We start from the raw sequence: 22,914 nt of genomic DNA, 5'->3' as shown, positions 1-22,914 counted from the left end.
CTTTTGCTGTTGATGTGAAATCCATAATTATCTTTCTCTCTGTCACTCTCACTGCAGTCCTCGTCCATGCAGTCTTCCCTTTACACTTTCATCCTTTGACATCTGTAGTCTTTCTATAGCTCCCTGCCATTCCCCTCTCCCTCTGCATCTCCCTTATCCACTTCCCTCTGAACCCTCAAAGAAGCTTGAGACTCTGGTTTCTTTCTCAAGTCTGACTCTTCGTTTCCTGCTACACTAGTGCCACTGAAGGCACAATGCATTTCAAACATCAATAGCATTTTATTGCCTTCTCCAGCCCCCCCGCACACACACACACACACACACACACACACACACACACACACACACAAAACCTTTGCTGTGGATTTGCTTTGAATGAAGCAGTATTAGATGAGATTTGATGGCCTGCTGGGCTGTGAATGTTCCCTATGTGAACAGGACAGCTGTCTCGCTCATGCTGCAATCATGATGGATGAAGGGACAAAATGTAGAGACATATGGTAATGTGTAAGGGTGGCAGAACCATAGTGCTCTGAAGTGGAAGTCAGTCACGGCCACACACATGCTTTCAGCTGCACCTATACAGTATATTCCATTGGGTTTGTATTCATATCAGAATAATAGAGCGGGACAGAAATTGAAGGCTTATTCCTCACTATTGTAATGAACAAATTATTTATATCATGTTAAGCCGCTTGTCACCAGATACACAGCAAAGGCTATAAACAACGATCCAAATTGGCTCGGACAGTTGTCTTACTTTGCATCCATTAATGTGGCTGGGGAGCCAGCAAGGCTGTGAGTGCTCTGACAGTTGCTAAAGAAACAGACTGGCAAAGCTGATGATTGCTAGAGATCAGGAGAGAATAGGGTGGAAAGGGGGTGGGGTGGGGTTCCTATAGCTCACTGCATTGAGCCTCGAGCTGAGTCAGCCAGAAACACCAAAGGCAAGTCATTCAGAGACATTGATGTTTTGGAATGGAATGGAAAAGGGAGGATATTAAGGATGAGTGAAAATTAAGGTGGAGAAATATTACGGGAAAAAAAATAATGCCACCTGCTGATGAACACATAATAGTATACATGGATGGGATGTTTCCATGTTAAAAATATTCTGTAGACTTATTACATTACAGAGATACAATTTGTGTCTCACCTAGTCTTCTCATGAGAGTGAGGGTAGCGTTATCTTCATTATATTAGCATTGATAAAGTATCAGCAGGCAATTCCTGTTTCCAAAATGAATGCCTTGAATCTGAGCCCATATCTCAGTTCTAGAAGAATAACATAAAACTGTTTTCGTAGCAGATGTCAGGGTGTAGGCGCAATGGAGAGTAGGTGCATTGCAAACTGGAAACCAAATCCAAATCAGCAAACTAAAGACGTAGTCAGGGTCAAGCAAGGGTCGGTTGATCAGCAAACAGTATATCAGAGATTAGGTGAGGAAGCAAAGTCAAATAAACAATGGAAAGCAGGGTCAAAATCACCAGGAGTTAAAACACAATAACTTGGTATGATCAGGTACGTGGACACAGAATGATACTTCACAACTGATGAGTACTTGCTGAGCTTATATAGAGCAGTGATTACTGGGATAATAGAAAACAGGTGTATTTCCTCAAATTCAGGAGATGAGGCACACCGTGGCACTTGTGAAAGGTAGTCCAGAGCAGCCATTTTTGGAGGCTGCTCTGAACTTGAATTTTTAGCACTATTACTTACAGCAAAACTCTAATGGCCCTTTTCCACTACCCTTTTTCAGCTCACTTCAGCTCGCTTCAGCCCGACACGGCTCGCGTTTCGACTACTAAAAACCGGCACGACTCAGCTCGCTTCAGCCCTGCTTAGCCCCTAAAACTCGCACCGTTTTGGAGTGGGGCTGAAGTGAGCCAAAGCGAGCCGAGTGAGGCTGGGGGCGTGAGCAGACACTCCCCTGTGCACTGATTGGTGAGGAGGAGTGTCCTCACATGCCCACACACGCCCCGCGAGCGCGCTGGGATCTGTAAACACCGTAAACCCAGAAGAAGAAGAATTACGAATTACGAGAATTTCTGAAGCCTTATGCGCCTCGCCTCATCTATACGCTCTTGCCAGTATCTGTTGGCGTTGTCGGTGACAACAAGCCACAGCACCAAGACCAGCAACACTAACGACTCCATGTCCTCCATGTTTATTGTTTACTATCCGGGTCATGAGACTACCGCTTAAAAGATCACTGATGTCACTGTTTGCGCTGCTTAACGACATCACCTGACGTCCACCCACTTTCGCTAACTCCACCCAATGTGTCCACCCACTTCCAGCCAGCACGGTTCAGCACGGTTGTAGTCGAAATGCAACTCCAACAGCCCCGCTCAGCCCGACTCAGCACGGCACGGCTCAGCCCAACTCAGCCGCGTTTGTAGTGGAAAAGCGGCATAACATGATCACCAAATACATCACTCGTGAGGTTTCTGTTAACCTGCTTAATGTGCATGTTCCATCCATCCATCCATTATCTGTAGCTGCTTATCCTGTGCAGGGTTGCAGGTAAGCTGGAGCCTATCCCAGCTGACTGTGGGCGAGAGGCGGGGTACACCCTGGACAAGTCACCAGGTCATCGCAGGGCTGACACATAGAGACAAACAACCATTCACACACACATTCAATTTAGTTTGGTCAATTTAGAGCCATGAATTAGCCTAACCTGCATGTCTTTGGACTGTGGGGGAAACCAGAGCACCCGGAGACACAGGGAGAACATGCAAACTCCACACAGAAAGGCCCCCGTCAGCCACTGAGCTTGGACCCAGAACCTTCTTGCTGTGAGGCGACAGTGCTAATCACTACACCACCATGCCACCCTAATATGCAGGTTGAAATGTCAAAATTTAAATAAATCAATCAATAAACAAGCAATGGAAACACGTGTATTAAAAAAATCTCAAAAAATATTTGAAATGCTCACATGAGGTGGATTTTTAGACGACAAGGCAGTATTTAGCAAAATTGAAATGGAAACACATCACAAGAAATCACTTGAAGACATCAGTGCTGAATTCTCAAATCTGATTGGTCAGAAGGTGTTGATTAACTTTCGATAACAGAAGCTCAAATAAAAGTCATAAAAATATAAGTGTTTATATGATGAAGGCTTCTGTAAGGACACGTATGAGTATCTTGTAACAGTCAGGGAAATGCCCATATGAGCATCTTGTCACAGTCAGGGAAATTTTCGATTTCTGGTTTCATAGCAGTATGACAGGTTGTGTTTTTTTGTCAAAAGAGAGGCTGCTGAGGAAATGTCTGTTTATACTGTAGCTGTGATAATGTAAAAAAAAAAAATTCACATACATTTCACAACATTTAAATGTAACTATAAATGGTTTAAGCAGGGATGGGCAAACTTTTTGACTCGGGGGCCACCTTGGGTTCTAAAATTTGACAAAGGGGCTGGGTGTGTGAACTAATATAAATTACATGTAAAAGCCATTACATAAAAGATTTTGGCCTTTAACAGGTAGCCTAAGCATGAATAGTAAGATGTATTTATGCACAGTTTATTGTATACATTATTATTCTAATGCATTTTTTTCATAATAAAGTAAATACACTCACATTCAATTTCAGTTGGAACAGTGTTGTTAATCTCCCTTTTTTGCCAGTGCATCAAAGTTTGGTGTCAGTTTGGTTGTGGCAATTCTCAGGACAGATCTGAGGTGTTCATCAGTGAACTGGGATCTGTGACGTGCTTTGTTGATGTTCATCACGCTGAACGTCTGCTCACAGATGTAGGTAGAGCCAAACAACACCAGCATCCTCTGTGCTATTTTCCGAATGTTTGGAAACGTTGTTTCACTTAGTGAAGCATAAAAGTCATCCAGTTTAAGAGAGTTGAGCTTCTCCTTTAAGACGGAGTCGGACTGAAGATCGATCAGTTCCAATTGCAGCTCCTGCGGTGCTGTTTTGGGGTCTTGTGACAGGGGACATGACACCAGCTGAAGTGACCCGTCAATTTTTTTCAAAATCAGAGAACCAGCAGCAGAATTCTCTGTGCAGGTTGTCCAGTGATTTGCTGTATTTCTTTGCGTGTCGAGTGGCCTCTTTCTGCGTGGCTAGCGTGGTAAAATGAGCAAATGATTTGTTTGAAATTTGTCTGGAGAATAAAGTCAGCTTGAATTTGAAGGCTCTCACATTTGTGTACGGTACATTTCATGCACAAACTGATCTTTCCCTTGTAGTTTCACGTTCAGCTCATTCATCTGTGAAAATATATCCACTGCAAACACAAAGTCACAAATCCAGTCCATGTCGCTCAGCTCAGGAAACTCGTCGGATTTCCCCATTAACTCCAAAAATGAGCTGATCTCCTCTTTCAGCTCCCACACATAATGTTGAAATGCTTTCCCCAAACTTAACCAGCGGACACGAGAGTGGTAAAGCAAGTCCTGGTGATCAGCATCAGTTTCCTCAAGGAACATAATAAACTGACGATGCTGAAGGCCCCTTGCTCGTATAAAGTTAATAAGCTTTACGACTGGATTCTCAACATGATTAAGCTGCAATACAGACTTATACATAGATTCCTGATGGATGATGCAGTGAAGGAAAATTACATCCTGCTCAGGATTTTCCTCTTTCACTTTATCCTGGATTCTTTTCAGTAGCCCGACATTTTTTCCAGTTAAGTTTGGCGATCCATCCGTGGTGACATTGGCAAGTTTACACCAAGGTAGCTTCAGCCTCTCGATGACCCCAGACACCCTGTCATACAAGTCCTCTCCTTGCATTTTCCCCTTTAGGAATTCCATGGTCAAAAATTCCTCCGTTATCTCAAAATTGTCATTAATCCCTCAGATAAAAATTAGAAGTGGAGCGGTGTCTTTTATGTCCTTACTTTCATCCAGTGCCAGTGAATATAACTTAAAGGACTCCACCTTTTTGTTTATCTGGCTGGCTATATCTTCATCAATCAGTTCCACACGGCGAGTCACTGTCCTGTGTGATAAGCTAATTTTTTCAAACTTGCTTTTGCTCTCTGGACAATAGAGACCTGCTGTCTCTACCATGCATTCTTTCCGAAAGGCTTGCTAGCCTTTGCTAATTTGAATGCCAGCAAAAAACTTGCTTTGGTACTTGACTCTTGAATCATAGTTTGTTGGTGAAAGATTTTTTGCTGCGTCTGCAAATTGACTGCCAACCTCCGAGCAGTAGCGGCCCGCTCTTGCACTGACAGCTTGCTAGCTTAGTTAGCATGCTTGGAAGTAAAATGATGGCTGATATTGAATTCTTTGAAAACTGCAACAGTTTCCTGACATATAAGACATACAGCCGTTGATCGGACTTTGGTGAAAAAATATTTTGTTGTCCACTCCTTATTAAACACTTGGCACTCACTGTTGACTTTCCTTTTCTTTGGTCCACTCATTTTTACAGAAGGGGTCAAAGGTCAATTGTGTCTGGAGTGCGCCATCTAGTGGGAAACACCAGGTATTGCAGGGAAAAGAGAAAATGAATATGGTTTTTACCATAATTTGGACATGCTCGGCAGGCCGGATTAAAAAGCCGAATGGCCTGGATATGGCCCGTGGGCCATAGTTTGCCCATAGTTGGGTTAAAGCATAACATGGTTCAATAATACATTTAAAATTGTACTTGTTAGAAAACGTTGTGGTTTACAAGGAATAAAACATTTCAGTGTTTGCTATGATTAGAAAATAATGAATTTTGATAATTCTACAGTAATTAGAACATTAATTCTACTTTACATTGGGACACATTACACCACACTGTTGTTGCTTATTTGCCGATAACAGCATGGCCCTGAGTGTTTTATTCCTTTCTGTACAAAGTGAACATATTGCAGGTCTCAGTAGTGTATCAGGATAACAATACAACCACATCACAGTATTTTACCACTGGCATTATTATGATTATTCCAAAGATGCTGGCACATACTGGGCAATTTACTTCAGGAAAGCAGAAACAATGAAGCTTTTGCCATTGTCACAGTCTGGTCCAGTCCATCCATGCCTGAGTTTGTGGGACTTCCATGCCGGATCCGGGACAGGAATTCAGTCCTGCCTTGCTGAAGGCCATTTTCCTGAAGTGGCACTCCCACACCTGCTACCACTCTTCTCCCATCAGCCAGGGCCTTTTTAAGAACTGTTTGGAGCTACTCCAGTTGCTAGACTGTCTCTTGTGGACTTTCCTTGCCTCACTACAGCCCTTTGGTATTGTGTCTTCTTGATTCTCTCTGCCTGAATTGGTCCTTGTTTTTTTTGTGTGTGTGTTTTTTGCCCCTGTTTTACCTGCCTGTTCTTTTGGATTGTGTTTTTGTTTCCTCTGCCTGGATTTCCCTTGTCCCTGGGTTCTTTGGTTTTTGTGAAGATTTTTCTGTCCTGTTTTGTCCCTGACTGTGCCTACCTGCTGCTGTGTTTTTGACCTCCTGGCCCGTTCTTTGACCACTGCTTTTTGCCTGAGCCCTACTGTACCTCTGCCCTCTACTTCATTAAATAAGTTTCTCTGTACACTGCCTGTTTTGAGTCTGCTCTTAGGTCCTCACTTCACCTCAGCTCACCATTCCTGATAGCACAGCCTGGCCAACATGGACCCAGCAGATTTCGCCCAGCTAAGAGCAGCGGTGCAGAAACAGGGAGCTCTCCTTGGGACCCACCAACAGGACATCCAACAGGTGAATCAAAACCTTTTTGCCATCTCTGACACTCTCAATCTTCTCACCACTTAGCTACAACAGCTTCAAGTAACGTCTGCTCCTACACAACCCCCTCCACCTACCGCTCCTGCTCCAGCCCTCTTCAGAGAGCTGAGACTTCCCACCCCACAGCCATACGATGGAGAACCAGGTACCTGCAGGTCATTTTTATCTCGGTGCTCGCTAACCCTTGAGCTTCAACCACTGGCCTTCCCTACGGAGCATTCCCGAGCAGCCTACACCATCACTCTCCTCACTGGCAAAGCTAGGGAGTGGGGAACAGCTATGTGGGACGCCAATGCACCATGCTGCGCCAGCTTCAAGGATTTCACAGAGGAGATGAGGCGAACCTTTGATCACTCCCTGTCTGGCAGAGAGGCAGCAAGAGAAATCATGGGGCTGCACCAGGGTGCCCAGTCTGCTTTTGACCATGCGATTGAGTTTTGCACTTTGGTGGCATCTTGTGGCTGGAATGAGTGCCTTGTTTGACGCATTTTTGAACAGGCTTTCAGACTCCATCAAGGATGAGCTGGTCTCATGAGAACTGCCACCTGATCTCCCTGGTCTCATGGACCTCGCCAGTCATATTGACTCCCGGATCAGACAGCGGGTGAAGGACAGAACTCTGACTAGTCTCACTCCCCCTCAGCTCCCCCATTCCTTCTGCTGAGCCAATGCAGGTAGACTGAGCCTGCATCTCACTTAAAGAATGACCGCACAGTTGGGATATGAAGGCATGTTTTTGTTGCGGACAGCTGGGGCACTTCTGCCAATTTTGCCCTTTAAAAGGAAGAGCCCACCAGTGAGTTTAGGGGCCCTGGTGGGCAATATCCAGAATCAACCCCCTACTAGTCAACTGCTACTCCCAGTGGTCATTATCCATGGCAATCAGCCCCATGACCTCAAGGCAGTCATTGATTCAGGGGCTGACAGAAACCTGATCTGCTCGACCATCGCCAAGTGCCTGGGGATTCCACTACTGGCTCTGAACCCGTCCCTCACTGTCCTGACCCTTAATGGTACTGGCCTGACCACGATCACCCATAAAACAGCCCCGGTCACCTTAAGAATTTCTGGCAACCACTCTGAATCCATCCAGTTTTTTTGTCATGAGTAATCCCCATGTGCCCATAGTTCTTGGTCTGCCCTGGCTAACTCTACATAACCCCCATGTCAACTGGACTAACACCATTTTAGGATGGAGTCAAGTCTGTTTATCGTCATGCCTGAGATCTGCCCTCCCTCATGCTGAGCTGCTCCAGCCCACCATTGGTGTATATCCTGACCCTTCTAACGTGTCTCCCAAGTATAATGACTTAAAACCTGTGTTCAAGTCTCAAGCTGTTTCTCTTCCTCCCCATAGGCCCTATGACTGTAGAATTGGCCTTCTCCCTGGGACTGCACCACCTAAGGGGTGACTTTCTCTCCTTCTGAAAGACAAGCCATGGATAAATATATCACTGAGTCCTTAGCAGCTTGAATTATTCATGCCTCCTCTTCTCCTGCAGGGGCAGGATTAGTTTTTTTGTGGAGAAGGACAAAGCCTTGCACCCTCGTGTTGATTACTGGGGGCTAAATGACCTCACCATCAAGAACCGTTACCCCCTACCTCTCATGTCTATGGTGTTTTGAGTTACTCCAGGAAGCCCAGATTTTCACCAAGCTAGACCTGTGTAATGCTTACCACCTTGTGAGGATCAAGGAAGGAGGTGAATGGAAGATGGTGTTTAACACTCCCATGGGCCACTACGAATCTCAGTTCCGTTCGGCCTGACTAATGTTCCTGTGGTTTTCCAGGCCCTTGTTAATGATGTCCTGAGGGACTACCTTAACCTTTTTGTTTATCTGGACTTTTTTTTCCCCCCCTGCTCCCTTGATGAACACCGTATCCACTTCAGGCAGGTCCTTCAGTGACTCCTGGAAAATGAATATTTTTTTTTTTTTTTTGTTAAAGCCGAGAAATGTGAGTTCCATAGAAGTTCTATCTCCTTTCTGGGTTTCATCTTCCCCTGCACAGATTCAGATGGACCCCCTGAAACCCAAGGCAATTGCTGACTGGTCCACCCTGTCCTCTTGGCAAGAGCTCCACTGGTTTCTTGGGTTTTCAAATTTCTACAGGCGATTCATCAGGAACTTTAGTATGGTGGCTGGGCCCCTCATGGCTCTAACTTCCACCAAGGTCCCTTTCAGCTGGGGGGAAGGGGCCGAGAAGGCGTTCTCCGAGCTCAAACAAAGGTTCACGTCAGCACCTATATTCACCATTCCAGATCCGTCCCAGCAGTTTGTGGTTGAGGTCAATGCTTCAGAGTCAGGGGTCTGGGCCATATTGTCCCAAAGATCAGCTAGTGACAACAAGCTTCATCCTTGCTCCTTCTCTTGTTGGCTTTCCCCCTCTGAGAGAAACTACAGCGTTGGCAATAGGGAACTGTTGGCTGTTAAACTGGCCTTGGAAGAATGGAGACATTGGTTGGAGGGGTCAGACCTTCCCTTCCTTGTATGAACAGATCACAAGAACCTCATACCTCAGGACTGCCAAGCACATCAATTCTCATCAGGCCCGATGGTCTCTTTTCTCGCTTCAAGTTCACACTTTCCTTCCGCCCAGGCTCTAAGGATGGTAAGCCCGATGCCTTGTCCAGAATGTTTTCTCCCCTCCAGGAGGAATCAACCTCCCCTGAGACCATCCTTCCTCCATGGTACCTGGTGGGGGCTGCTCTGTTAGAGGTGGAAACCCTGGACCAGAAGGCCCATGAGCAGGGCCCAGTAATGCACTTCCTAACCATCTTTTTGTTTGTGTGGGCACAGGTGTTGCAGTGGGGTCATGGTTCCAGAATGGTGTGTCACCCAGGAGCAGCCTGGACTCTGGCACTCATCCAACAATGTTTTTGGTGGCCATCCATCAAGGAGGATGTCCAGAGGTTTGTGGCAGCTTGTGATATCTGCGCCAGAAACAAGACTGACAACAGGCCCCCTACCGGCCTGCTGAGACCCCTTCCTGTTCCCCACTGGCCCTGGTCATACATAGCCCTGGATTTCATCACAGGACTCCCTAATTCATGTGGCAATACTTGTGCCCTCACTGTTGTCAACTATTTTCTAAAGCTGTTCACTTTATCCCTCTGCCCAAGCTTCCCACTGCCAAGGAGACCACCAAATTGATACTCCATGTTTTCCATCTACACGGGCTCCCCTCAGATATAGTATCAGACCCCAGTTCTCTGCCCAATTCTGGAAGGCTTTCTGTAAACTCATTGGTGCTTCTCACAGTCTGTCTTCAGGTTTTCACCCTCAGACCAATGGACAGATGGAACAGGTCAACCAGGAGCTGGAAGTGGCTCTCAGGTGCATGGTGTCCAAGGATGCTGCCTCCTGGAGCAAGACCCTTCCTTGGATGGGGTACGCCCTCAACTCCTTACCCACCTCTGCTACAGGTCTTTCCCCCTTCCAGTGGTTACCAGCCACCACTCTTCCCCATCCAAGAAGTCACCGTGCCCTCTGCCCAGGTGTTTGTGTGCTGCTGCAGGAGAATGTGGGCATTGATCAGGAAAAAGCTCCTACGTTCTGTCAAGATGTTTAAAGAGCAAGCTGACAAACACTGCTTGGCAGCACCCATCTATCGGGTAGGGCAGCGGGTAATGCTCTCCACTTGCCACTTGCCCCTCAAGATGGTCTCCTGCAAATTGGCTCCCAGGTTCATAGGACCTTTCCTTGTCTCCAAGGTAATCAATCCCTGCTCTGTAAGACTGTCTCTGCCCGTAACCATGTGCTGTATTCACCCAACTTTCCATGTCTCCCAAGTCAAACCCCCTGTCTCCAGTTCCCTGTCAGGAGGTTGCTGAAGGTACAACGCCAAGGCAGAGGACTCCAGTACCTGGTTGATTAGGAGGGGTATGGTCCTGAGGAGAGGAGCTGGGTTCCTGCCAGGTTCATCATGGATCCCATCCTCATCACAGACTTCCACTAACACCACCCTGAGGCACTTCCTAAGGTGCCTGGAGGCACCTGTTGAAGAGGGGATACTGTCACAGTCTGGTCCAGTCCATCCATGCCTGAGTTTGTGGGACTTCCATGCTGGCTCCAGGCCAGATCTGGGACAGGAATTCAGCCCTGCCTTGCTGAAGGCCATTTTCCTGAAGTGGCACTCCCACACCTGCTACCACTCCTCTCCCATCAGCCAGGGCCTTTTTAAGAACTGTTTGGAGCTACTCCAGTTGCTAGACTGTCTCTTGTGGACTTTCCTTGCCTCACTACAGCCCTTTGGTATTGTCTTCTTGATTCCCTCCTGCCTGAATTGGTCTTTTTTTTTTTTTGGTCTAGTTCTGTCCAGTTTTTTGCCCCTGTTTTACCTGCATGTTCTTTTGGATTGTGTTTTTTGCTTCCTCTGCCTGGATTTCCCTTGTCCCTGTGTTCTTCAGTTTTTGTGAAGATTTTTCTGTCCTGTCTTTGTCCCTGACCATGCCAACCTGTGTCTTTGACCTCCTGGCCTGTTCTTTGACCAATATTTATTTATTTTTTGGCCTGAGCCCTACTGTACCTCTGCCCTCTACTTCATTAAAGAAGTTTTTCTGTGCATTGCCTGTTTTGAGTCTGCTCTTGGGTCCTCACTTCACCTCAGCTTGCCATTCCTGACAGCCATATTTTAGAGCCTAGCTTCCCACACTGTGGGCACACTGCCATTTTAATAATTCTAACCTAAAATGGATTTTGGGCTAGGTGCCCAGTCTGGGCATTATTATTTTGATCACTTTTCTTACTTTCGGGGAGAAAATATGTATACACGGGGTGTTTCAAAAAAGTTGATATTTGAGATGTAAATATCCAAGAAACTACATTGTCTAGGCAAACTGAACAGGCTTAATGTGGAACAATATAAGATTTATTCCTCAATTTGAATGAGACGTTCAAAGGTATGCGCCTTCCATGAACGATTTCACAAATTTTCAATATGCACGCTGCCTGAGACATGGAACTCTAACACACAAAACGCCTTTTCTTTTCCAGTGAATGGCATTTCTATACCTAAAAAGATAAACATTAAACTTAACATTTGGACCTGTTTCCACACATGCTGTTAAAATTTGAGGTCAACTGAATGAGAATTGGCAAAATAACATCAAGTTTTTTTTGAAACACTGTGTGTGTGCATACACGATGGTTAGACAGATGTTATAATTTCAAAAAAAGGAATACAAAGAAGGAATTCTCCACGGAAACATTGCTTACAGAAGTGTTTAGACTTAAATGGAGGATATGTTGAAATGGCTTTTCATAAAGATTTTTTTTTTTTTTTCAATTTGTCTTAGAACTTTTTGACTTCCCCTCGTGTGTGTGTGTGTGTGTGTGTATATAGCAGGGCTTTACATTAGCACCTGCCAAATGCGGGTAAAATTCAGTTTTGGCAGGTAATAGCTAGTCCCACTAGCCACTTTGGTGGGTGGTTTATTCTGTGGTATGACAATATATTTTAATTGTATTTTTCTCTGAAGGCATCTGATCTAATAAACGCATTGCAATGTAATATTACGCTCCTACAACTCCCATGAGCACCTGCATAAACATTCTGACATGTTAGAATTGTTTAGAACGTTTGTTAACGGCTCAGATAAAATCAATGATGCGGTAACCTGCGGTTAATGAACGAAGCAACAAAGTTGCTGACGACTGACAAGCGCACTGTGGCGGCACATAGCTGGAGTTTCAAACCCTGTTGCTCAGGGAAAAAGGGGCAGAGATGAGCAGGGCCGGAGCAGCATTTTAAAATCACCAAGGTCCGTGATGCACAAAGCGCGCGCCAAAAAATGTTCGCCATATTTAAATGAGCGGGGTGAATTACACATCACACAAGAGATCTATTCCTGAAGTTACTTTTAATGGTGTTTGAACTGAATATCATCAGTTTTGAAAAAAAAAATCATGTATGTGGCAAGAGTAAGAATAATTGCCCAACAATGAGGACAAAAGATACCCTAACCATGTAGCCTATGGAACTAAGATACATTAACAATCTGGCATCCGTTACACCTACACACAAAAAACATTCTGGGAAAAAAATCTGTGTACACCATGTTTTAGGCAAAGTTATCCAAGGCGAACATAAGTTGAAACTTTCCACTCTATTGCTTTGGCTTATCGAATGATTTATTTTTAAAGTCACAAACAAGGCAGGCTACAACTGTGCTGCTTCAAAAATGTAAATTTAACAGCTTGATGAAAGTGCACTGATGGTTACCATGGAAACCCCGTGTCTGCTGCACTGCGTTCCTCCGCCGAGTCGCGCGCTCATTCGCTTTTGTGTTCTTGGTCTCAGAGCCGCACGCATGAAACACACACAGATGACAGAATCAACGTTTAACATAACAATGCACTTTTTACGAAGACATTTTAATGTTATTCTATTTTTTTATCCAGTTGAATATTTAGCATACAAATGTATTTTCAGCTCTTAAAAATGACCGAGGTCTGGACCGCGGTGGCCTCATAGCTGGCTGCGGCCATGGAAATTAACAAGATGCTAGTAGGAAGATAAGACAGTTCTATGACAAATGGAAGTTCGGGCGAGATTGGCTAGTTCATAGCAAAACTGAAAATACCATGCACTGCGAAGACTGTAGAAAGTATGGCAAAGACAGGCACCAGTAATTTTAAACTTGAAACTATAAAGGACCACGAAAAGTCAAATGCACACATCGGTACTATAACATCAAAACCGGCGAAGACGGCTGGTTCACTACAGGACAGCATTGCTTTCAGTCCCTGGCTGTCATGAAGTCGGCTGAGCTGGAGAGGATGGAGCTGCTGTTTAGAAACGTTCATGTGATTGGAAAGAAGTTGATCCACCCCAGCTATCAACTTACAGCATGCTGGAAGCCTCAGGTCATGAAGACCATTTTTCATGGCCCATTCAGACTCATCTGATGATGAATGTAATGAGGACATTTAATGTCTCTCTCTACACATGTTCACACACACACACACACACACACACACACACACTATTAATAGATAATACATAATATATATAATAATACTTGATAATACACATAATACTTGCATATCAAAACATCAAATGTTTTTCAATTATAAATGTTTTTAATTGGACTTTTAATATTATAATCAGTTCAGTTGTACTGAATGTTATTTTTCATATTGTACGATATTTCATATTGTAAGGGGCTTGAATTTGAGTTCAATAAACAGAATACTCTGTTTATATTTTTGTCTGAATTGGGTGCATGTTTTCATACAGGGATCTACCTTAACAGCACTGAATACTTGAGTGCTACTGTAGAGATACATTATATGCTGCCATTCATAATTAAGTCTAGATCTTCTGAACTTTAACGTATCATGGTGAAGAATAAACTGCGATTTCCTGGCAACAAAATTGTGGCTAGTGAAAAGGCTGAATGGCTAGTGACTCGGGAAAACCACTAGCCACAGTGGCTGGTGAGCAAAAAAGTTAATGTAAAGCCCTGATATATATATATATATATATATATATATCATCTCATTATCTCTAGCCGCTTTATCCTTCTACAGGGTCGCAGGCAAGCTGGAGCCTATCCCAGCTGACTACGGGCGAAAGGCGGGGTACACCCTGGACAAGTTGCCAGGTCATCACAGGGCTGACACATACGTAGACACAGACAACCATTCACACTCACACCTACGTTCAATTTAGAGTCACCAGTTAACCTAACCTGCATGTCTTTGGACTGTGGGGGAAACCGGAGCACCCGGAGGAAACCCACGCGGACACGGGGAGAACATGCAAACTCCACACAGAAAGGCCCTCGCCGGCCCCGGGGCTCGAACCCAGGACCTTCTTGCTGTGAGGCGACAGCGCTAACCACTACACCACCGTGCCGCCCGTGTGTGTATATATATATATATATATATATATATATACACACACACAGAGTACTAGTCAAAAGTTTGGACCCCTACTCATTCATAGGTTTTTCTATATTTGGACTATACTTACCAGCCACTTTATTAGGAACACCCATCCACCTGCTGTTTGATGCAGTTCTCTAATCAGCCGATCCCTTGACAGCAGCACAGTGCATAAAATCACACAGATACAAATCAAGGGCTTCAGTTCATGTTCACTTCAAACATCAGAATGGAAAAAAAATTGTGATCTCAAAGTGTGACTTTCTTTCACTATGGCATGGGTGTTGGTTTGAGCCAGATGGACTGGTTTGAGTATCTCAGAAACTGCTGATCTCCTGGGGTTTTCACACGCAACAGTCTCTAGAGTTTACAGAGAATGGTGTGAAAACCAAAAAACACTGAGTGAGCGATAGTTCTGCAGGGCTGCCAACTTTTCAAAATTCCTTGGAGTGAGATTTTTTTTTTGGGGGGGGGGTCGACGGCAACATTTTTCCGCATACCACGCAGTAAGTGGGAATTTAGTATTCAGTTTGATATTCACTTGTCCCCCTGCATTCTGGTGTTTTGTTTGTGGGTCGTCCAGCTGGAGATGGACAATGGGGGTGGGGGGTGGGGGGGGGGTGAGATTTTGGATTTAGTAGATGTTCCTGCATTCTGGTAGATTTTTGGAGTGGCCTGCTGTGCCATACCTTACACACCCTGACTTGCCAGGCCTTCAGCTTGTGGCCAACAAAAGCACCAAGTTTTGGCTTAAAAGCCCCCACACTAGAAAACTACAGATGACTGCCAATGTTCCTGTAGCCCTATAGACCTGCTCTTCTGTCTGCCCTGTTTGTTGCTCTTCTGTCTATTGTTCTGTCTGTCCTGTCTGCCTTTTCTGGCTTGGCTGGACTGTCAAAATAAAATATTCCACTTTTGTCCTGCCAGTGGTCTTACCCTTCGGGACATCTCACCTTTGAAAGAATTCAAATAGTCATGTTGGTTTAATCTATGTAGTCACAACAACATGCCTTTTCCTGGAGGACAAGTTTCTTGTGTTTATTCTGAATCTTACCTGCTCTGAGTGGTAGGCAGGCCTACAGCAAAACAGTCAAGTTCTTTGATATTACAGGTGACCATGCTTTATTTACTTTAACTGTGCAATTACATACATCATAAATAATTAAAAATAAATACCCTGTAAATAAACAATAGGCATGGTGGCTAATGGCTCTTCTTGCATTTGTAATATTATCTCTTACTTGCTTTATTTTACAACATTTCCAGTATGGCTTCAAATAAAGTCATAAAGTATGATAACATACAGTAAACAAACTAAAAATGTGCTTAATAAACGTGTGCTAAGGAGGTGCTCTCCCGTGCTGCTTGTTGGGGAAGATAGAGGCTGTGGCACGGCAGTAGGCCTATAATGATTTATCATGCCTAGTACACAGCTCTCGATATGGCATTAAATATTCTCACAACACTTATAGGCTAAAACGATTAAGAAACTTTATATAAGTTCATAATTACGCCAGTAACGCCACACATTGGCGTGCATATGTACAAACCTGTCTGAGACACTCATCTTCAACTCGGATACCTTCTTCTCCCTCCTCTTCCTCTAAATTGACGGTAGGCAATTATCCAACTTCCGGCGAGTGCAGCATCATTAGATGCGCCACCTACCATAGGGGAGTGTGTACAGAAGGGAACACCTCTCTGCCTGTTTAGCCGTGCATAAGGCATAATTGATCGAGCGCAAGTGGTTGGCGCGACGCAATGGGTAGCCTAGATCAGATAGATAAACTAGATTTTTTTCTAGCGTGAGAAATCGGAGGTATGGCGTGTGAGCGTGTGAAGACAGTCAAATGTGTGTGTCTCACGCTCATTGCGTGAGAGTTGGCAGCCCAGAGTTCTGTGAGTGGAAACAAATGCCTTGATAAGAGCGGTCAGAGGAGATTGGTTCTAGCTGCCAGGAAGGATATAGTAACTCATAGCCACTCTTTATAACAGTGGTGAGCAGAAAAGCATCTCAGCATGCAACAGCAGAAGAGCACACTGGGTTCCACTCCTGCCAGCCAGAAAGCACATCCTGGGTTTAAAATAATTGCATATTTGTCTTTATATTCAGTCCCTTCACCTCCCGTCGTTGCTTTGCCCTTTAGTCACATATATCTGAATGAAAGTCATGGAATTAAATATGAATTAAATATACTGACTAAAGGGCCTAAAGGGAGGGAAATAGAATGACCAAGCAAAGGAGTGAGGTGAAGGGACTAAATAAAGCATAAAGACAGATATGCAATTATTTTAAATCCAGGATGTGCTTCCTGGCTGGCTTATCATGCTGGCTCAGAGGTGCAGATGAAGTTAGACAAGAAAATGAGGTGCATTACTGCGATCCCTCTCGTGCTTTTACTCTCTCTCTTTCTCATAATAAAGACAGTCTCTCTACAAATGCATTGCACTGACTGCAAATGCCTGGAGATAATCAGATGAAGGTAGTGAACTTGGTATCTCATTTCTCACTTATGCACAGAATTAATATATTTGCTGTAAATAGTCCACTGCGTACATTATTGGAAAGTGCACTCATGCAGAAGGAGCAATCTTTAGCACATGTTCGGTCAGACACAATTTTCAGGTTGTAAATGGTAAAAGCTGGCTCTGAGTTTGTAGAATATGTAATGCGCCTATTTTTTTTGTTTATCACATGCTTCAGCAGTTGTGTTTAATAAATTGACTTTAATCCAAGCCCCCAGGGTTTTAATAATAATAATTACAAAAAAAAAACACCTCTAAAACATAATACAAGTTACAACTGGTTATATAAAAACATTAATATAAAACTTTTCATTTAGGATTTCCTGTGCTCAGCCACTTTTGGAGAAAAATTGACACCAGTATGGTCAGTATGTGAATGAAAGTTATTTGGTCAGGACGAACACATAGTTCAAAAAGAAGCTAGAAAATAATTGGAAGTTCCAGTGCAGAAGTGCCATGATCCACTATTAGCCTCCATCTGGTGGACAGACTGAAAGATCGATTAATAAGTGCAAGCAAATCAGACATTTGACTGATACCGTGGGGCAAAAGCCAGCATCCATTCACAGCACAGCCAAGTGCCAAGCCAACGTGTCACATTTTAAATGTTAACAGCGATGAGCACTGCATAATTAGCAGAAGCCAATTTGTGGCATTCACAGCCTGAAGCCTGCAATGAAATCAGCTAATTGTGGGTCACTACAATCAAAAGACGATTAAGATATTGGAAGCTAACTCGGGGCATGAGTGTTGCCAGCAGTGGCAGCTGGTCATGATATTAGAATGGGGGAGCTGAAATCTACTATCTATCAACAGGACTGAGCAATGCAATATATAACAAAGTCTTGACGGCATAAGAAGAAGAAGCCTTTATTTCTCACATACAGATTTGTAGTACTCGAGTCCAGGACTCGGACTCGTGCCCTAATTTTAAGGACTCATGAATGACTCGGACTTGAGCACTGATGACTTGGACTTGGACTTGTGCATTAACTGCATTCGGACTCATAAATTGTAGACGAGGACTCAGATTTTTTTGTTGTTTTGTGACATGGCATTATAATTTGGCATAAGAAATTTATATCTACAATTTTTGTACTAATTTTGTGCAAGAATGTTACACCTGCGTACACCAGGTAGACTCTCAGATGTGTTCCGGACAGCCATAGACGACACGCACCTGCACAGGATTAAGGCACAATCAGCGCGCCTATATAAAAACTGTGAAAACACACTTACTTTGTGAAGTATTGAGCTGTGTTGCCGACATATTACCAAATCTTATTTCCTTGTTTGGTTTCCTGATTTCCTGTTTCTCATCTTTGATTCTGCTGAGTCTATGATAGTCTGTTTGTGCCTCACTCGACCTATTGCATGTTTCACCATTTTACGATTTTGCCTGCCAATCTGGATTGTTTACCTGTCTTCACTTGTATTAATAAACACACCTTCTGCACTTACATCCGTCTCCCAACCATCTCTGACAGAATACTCTGCACTCCCTGACAAAGAGAATGCACATTCACCTGTTCATATGTCATGTTCAGGAACAAAGTAACGTTAAGGGCGCTAAAACAGCCACCATCAAATGGTATGGTTGGAGTGTTGGAATCGACTCGGATTCGACTCGGATCAATAGTGGACTCGACTCGGACTTGACTTGAAATTTTCTTTAATGACTTGGACTTGACTCAGACTTAAACACTGTGGACTCGAGACTGGGCTTGGACTCGAGGTTTAGTGATTTGACTACAACACTGGTCACACACACCGATCACCGATCATAACATTATGACCACTGACTGGTGAAGTGAATAACGTTGATTATCTCACTACAGTGGCACCTGTTAAAGGGTGGGATATATTAGGCAGTAAGAGAACAGTCAGTTCTTGATGTGTTGGAAGCAGGAAAATTTGGCAAGTGTAAGGATCTGAGTGACTTTGACAAGGGCCAAATTGTGATGGCTAGATGTCTGGGTCTGAGCATCTCCAAAACGGCACATCTTGTGGGGTGTTCCCCTGGGTCTGAGCATCTCCAAAACGTCACATCTTGTGGGGTGTTCCCCGTACGCAGTTAGTACCTACCAAAAGTGGTCCAAGGAAGGACAACCAGTGAACCGGTAATGGTCATGGGTGTCGAAAGCTCAGTGATTCGTATGGGGCATGAAGGCTAGCCCATATGGTCCAATCCCACAGAAGAGTTACTGTAGCACAAACTGCTGAAAAAATTAATGCTGTCTAAAACGGAAAGGTGTCAACTCCGTGATATTGATAAATCTGCCTAATATTTTGTCAAGCATTGTGTAAATGAGCTAATATTTATGTGGACAAGAGATCATATTTATCAGTTACCTCACTGCTCAATATCAGGTCACAAAAAGATGTTGAACCCGACACAGTGTCCACAGTGGGACCTTGACAAAGTTAAATGATCTTCAGCCAAGATCCATTGCCCTCTGGTAGATGGAGTGATCTCATGATTGGGCAGGTGCTGAGGCCTGACACGGATGGAACGCAAATGAAATATCAGTCTGAAAGGCTATAAATTTGATTTGACCTCAAACCTACATCTGAACAAGTACTGAAAGCCAGATTGGGTGAATTCCATCTCAATCTGAAACACAATCAGTTGGATCTGAACTGAAATTTGCCCCACTGATGAAGACAGAAACGTGAACATGGAGAAAACTAGATAGGAAAAGAAATGATGATAATAAAAAAAGAAGATGCAGTCTATTCAAGTTAACAGCTGGGTAATGATGAATTGTTAGCATGGATGGATATGTAGTTATAACTGTCATTTTTAATCACTGTTCTCAACAGTATTATATAAACCTGTCTATACTGAGAGTTGCATGCAATGATGCCCAATAATAGATTAGAGGAAAAACAAGCAAAAAAAAGCACTATTATGCTTTAATATTTTTTTGAGACACAAAGTGCATACACGTTCAAGGACACAAATTGGACACACACACACAGAGGTGATGCATGCACACAAAACAGAGAGGTGACAGACATTAATTAAAGTACTACATCAGATAAAAAGGAGAAAAAAGTAAAATAAAAAAAATCAAATGTGAATGACTGAATGTGACAAGCAATAAATAAAAACTAAGAAATGAAATATATGGTTATATATTTCATATTTTTTTCATACAAACTTTATTGTAGATTTCTACTTTATGACTTCTACATTATCAAGTCAGTACAAAAACATTTTAGAGTTCCAAACGTTCGTTTTCCAGCACAAAATTAAATATTACAGAAAAAAAAAGTTTGTATCTGAGCAGCATATTACATAAGAGAGCACTTTTCAGAGTAAAAAAGAAAACATAATGAAGGCTACTGGGTTTTGGTGCAAAATTAAGAAGCAAGTGTGACAAAGTGTCCAGAAGAACTGTGGCTGGTTCTGCAAGATGCTCGGGTCGTTTCACACCAAATATTGACTTTGTTTCATTTATTATGGCTTACTGATTACTGTTTATAGTATTTTTTAATGTTGAAACATTTCATTTTGTCGGCACGGTGGTGTAGTGGTTAGCGCTGTCTCCTCACAGCAAGACGGTCCGGGTTCGAGCCCCGTGGCCGGTGAGGGCATTTCTGTGCGGAGTTTGCATGTTCTCTGCATGGGTTTCCTCCGGGTGCTCCGGTTTCCACCCCAGTCCAAAGACATGCAGGTTAGGTTAACTGGTGACTCTAAATTGACCGTAGGTGTGAATGGTTGTCTGTGTGACCCCTATGATGACCTGGCGACTTGTCCAAGGTGTACCCTGCCTTTTGCCCGTAGTCAGCTGGGATAGGCTCCAGCTTGCCTGTGACCCTGTAGAACAGGATACAGCAGCTAGAGATGATGAGATGAGATGAGACATTTCATTTCATTATGTTTAAGCCATTCTTGGTCGGCAGCATTTCTTTACATGTCCCTAAAACTTTTGCACAGAACTGTATATTAAATATCCTGTTAGATGTTGGGTGAGGAGGCAGTCAGCAGGAACCCCAAAGGTATTCAGTGGGGTTGAGGTCAGGGCTTTGTACAGGCCACTGGAGATTTTACACTCCAAACTTGGTAAATCATTTCTTCATGGACGTCGCTTTGTGAACAGGGATATTGTCATACTGGAACATGTTTGGGCGTCTTAATTCCACTGAAAGGAAACTGTACTGTTACAGCATACAAAGGCATTCTAGGCAATTGTGTGCTTCTAGTTTTCCAACTTTGTGGCAACAGTTTGCGGAAGAACCACATATGGGTGTGATGGTCAGGTGGAAACATACCTTTGGCCATTACATGCCATCCATCCATCCATCCATCCATCCATCCATCCATCCATCCATCCATCCATCCATCCATCCATCCATCCATTATCTGTAGCCACTTATCCTGTTCCCCAGGGTCACAGGCAAGCTGGAGCCTATCCCAGCTGACTATGGGCGAGAGGCAGGGTACACCCTGGACAAGTCACCAGGTTATCGCAGGAATGACATAGAGACAAATAACCATTCACACTCACATTCACACCTACGGTCAATTTAGAGTCACCAATTAGCCTAACCTGCATGTCTTTGGACTGTGGGGGAAACCGGAGCACCCGGAGGAAACCCACATGGACACGGGGAGAGCATGCAAACTCCAAGCCATTACATGCCTTTCTCAAAATCTATTAATGGATGATGCTTATCCATCTAGCCATCCATCTATCCATCCTGTATATTGCTTATCCATCAAGGTCCTGGGTGAGCTGGAGCCAGTCCCAGCTCACTTTGGGAGAGAGGCAGGCTACACCCTGGGCAGGTTGCCAATCCATCACAGGGAATGATAGATATCATTTGGCATATTTTATTTTCCATTGCTAGTTTTTGAGGGTTTTTTCCTTTTTTCCCCCCTGCATTTATAATCAGCTGGCTCTACAACTGGTCATTCCCACCCTAAGCTTCAGAAGTGCTGATGTGTCCCAGGAAGGATGTTGAGTTTGAAATCTCTGTTGTACAACTTACTGTATTTTAAAAATCCAAATATCAGCTAAGGAAATACAATTGCTCTACGTCAGGTTTCGAACTTTGCGAATATACTGTTACTCAAACAAATCAAAGAAACTCACATTGAAGAAAGACCGAGCAATCATTCAGAGATCACTCATAAAGTTCTTCTCTCTTTAAATGTAAATGAACCATAGACTGGATAAAATCTTCAAAGTTACTTCACAAATTTTGGCATAAACCTTTCACAAATCATCGAGCATTACTTTATAAAAGATTTATAAATGTGCGATGGAGATCCAGCATAGGAACCCTTCAAATTACCAAATCCTTTTTCTGGCAGTTGGATTTATTTCATGTGATTGCATATTTCCTTCAGTATAAAGAAGTATAAATAAAATGTTTAATGAGTAAACTAATATGAGAGAGAGAGATTATGTTTTTTGAGCACCTCTGCAATGCTTTGGTCTGTTTCTTGCCTAGATCATTTTCTCAGATCCAAGCCCAAAAGGAATTTAAAAAAAAATAAAAAAAATCATGGAAGAAGAAGCCTTTATTTGTCACACTCACACTCAAGCACAGACTTAAGCATACAGTGAAATTCCTCATCTGCATTTAACCCATCTGAAGTAGTGAACACACACATGCACACACAAGTGAGCAATGAGCACACACACATACCCAGAGCAGTGGGTAGCTATGCCACAGCATCCAGGGAGCAGTTGGGGGTTAGGGGCCTTGCTCAAGGGCACTTCAGCCCAACCTCAGGCCATGGCTGCCCCATGTTAACCTAACCGCATGTCTTTAAACTGTGGGG

General features: G+C 43.6%; 1 protein-coding gene and 1 pseudogene across 1 annotated transcript in view; one reads left to right on the top strand and one right to left on the bottom strand.

The window, feature by feature from the left end:
• The window catches only part of sorcs3a (sortilin related VPS10 domain containing receptor 3a), a 602,075-nt gene that overhangs the window by 205,097 nt on the left and 374,064 nt on the right, over positions 1-22,914 (top strand). The window lies entirely within an intron of this gene.
• On the bottom strand, positions 3,625-4,791 carry LOC132866546 (general transcription factor II-I repeat domain-containing protein 2A-like; annotated as a pseudogene).

The sequence above is a fragment of the Neoarius graeffei genome, chromosome 18 (genome assembly GCF_027579695.1).
Source record: "Neoarius graeffei isolate fNeoGra1 chromosome 18, fNeoGra1.pri, whole genome shotgun sequence".
Classification (NCBI taxonomy): Eukaryota; Metazoa; Chordata; class Actinopteri; order Siluriformes; family Ariidae; genus Neoarius; species Neoarius graeffei.
Note: the sequence above shows the minus strand (reverse complement) of the source record. Positions and strands in the feature narration are given on the sequence as shown.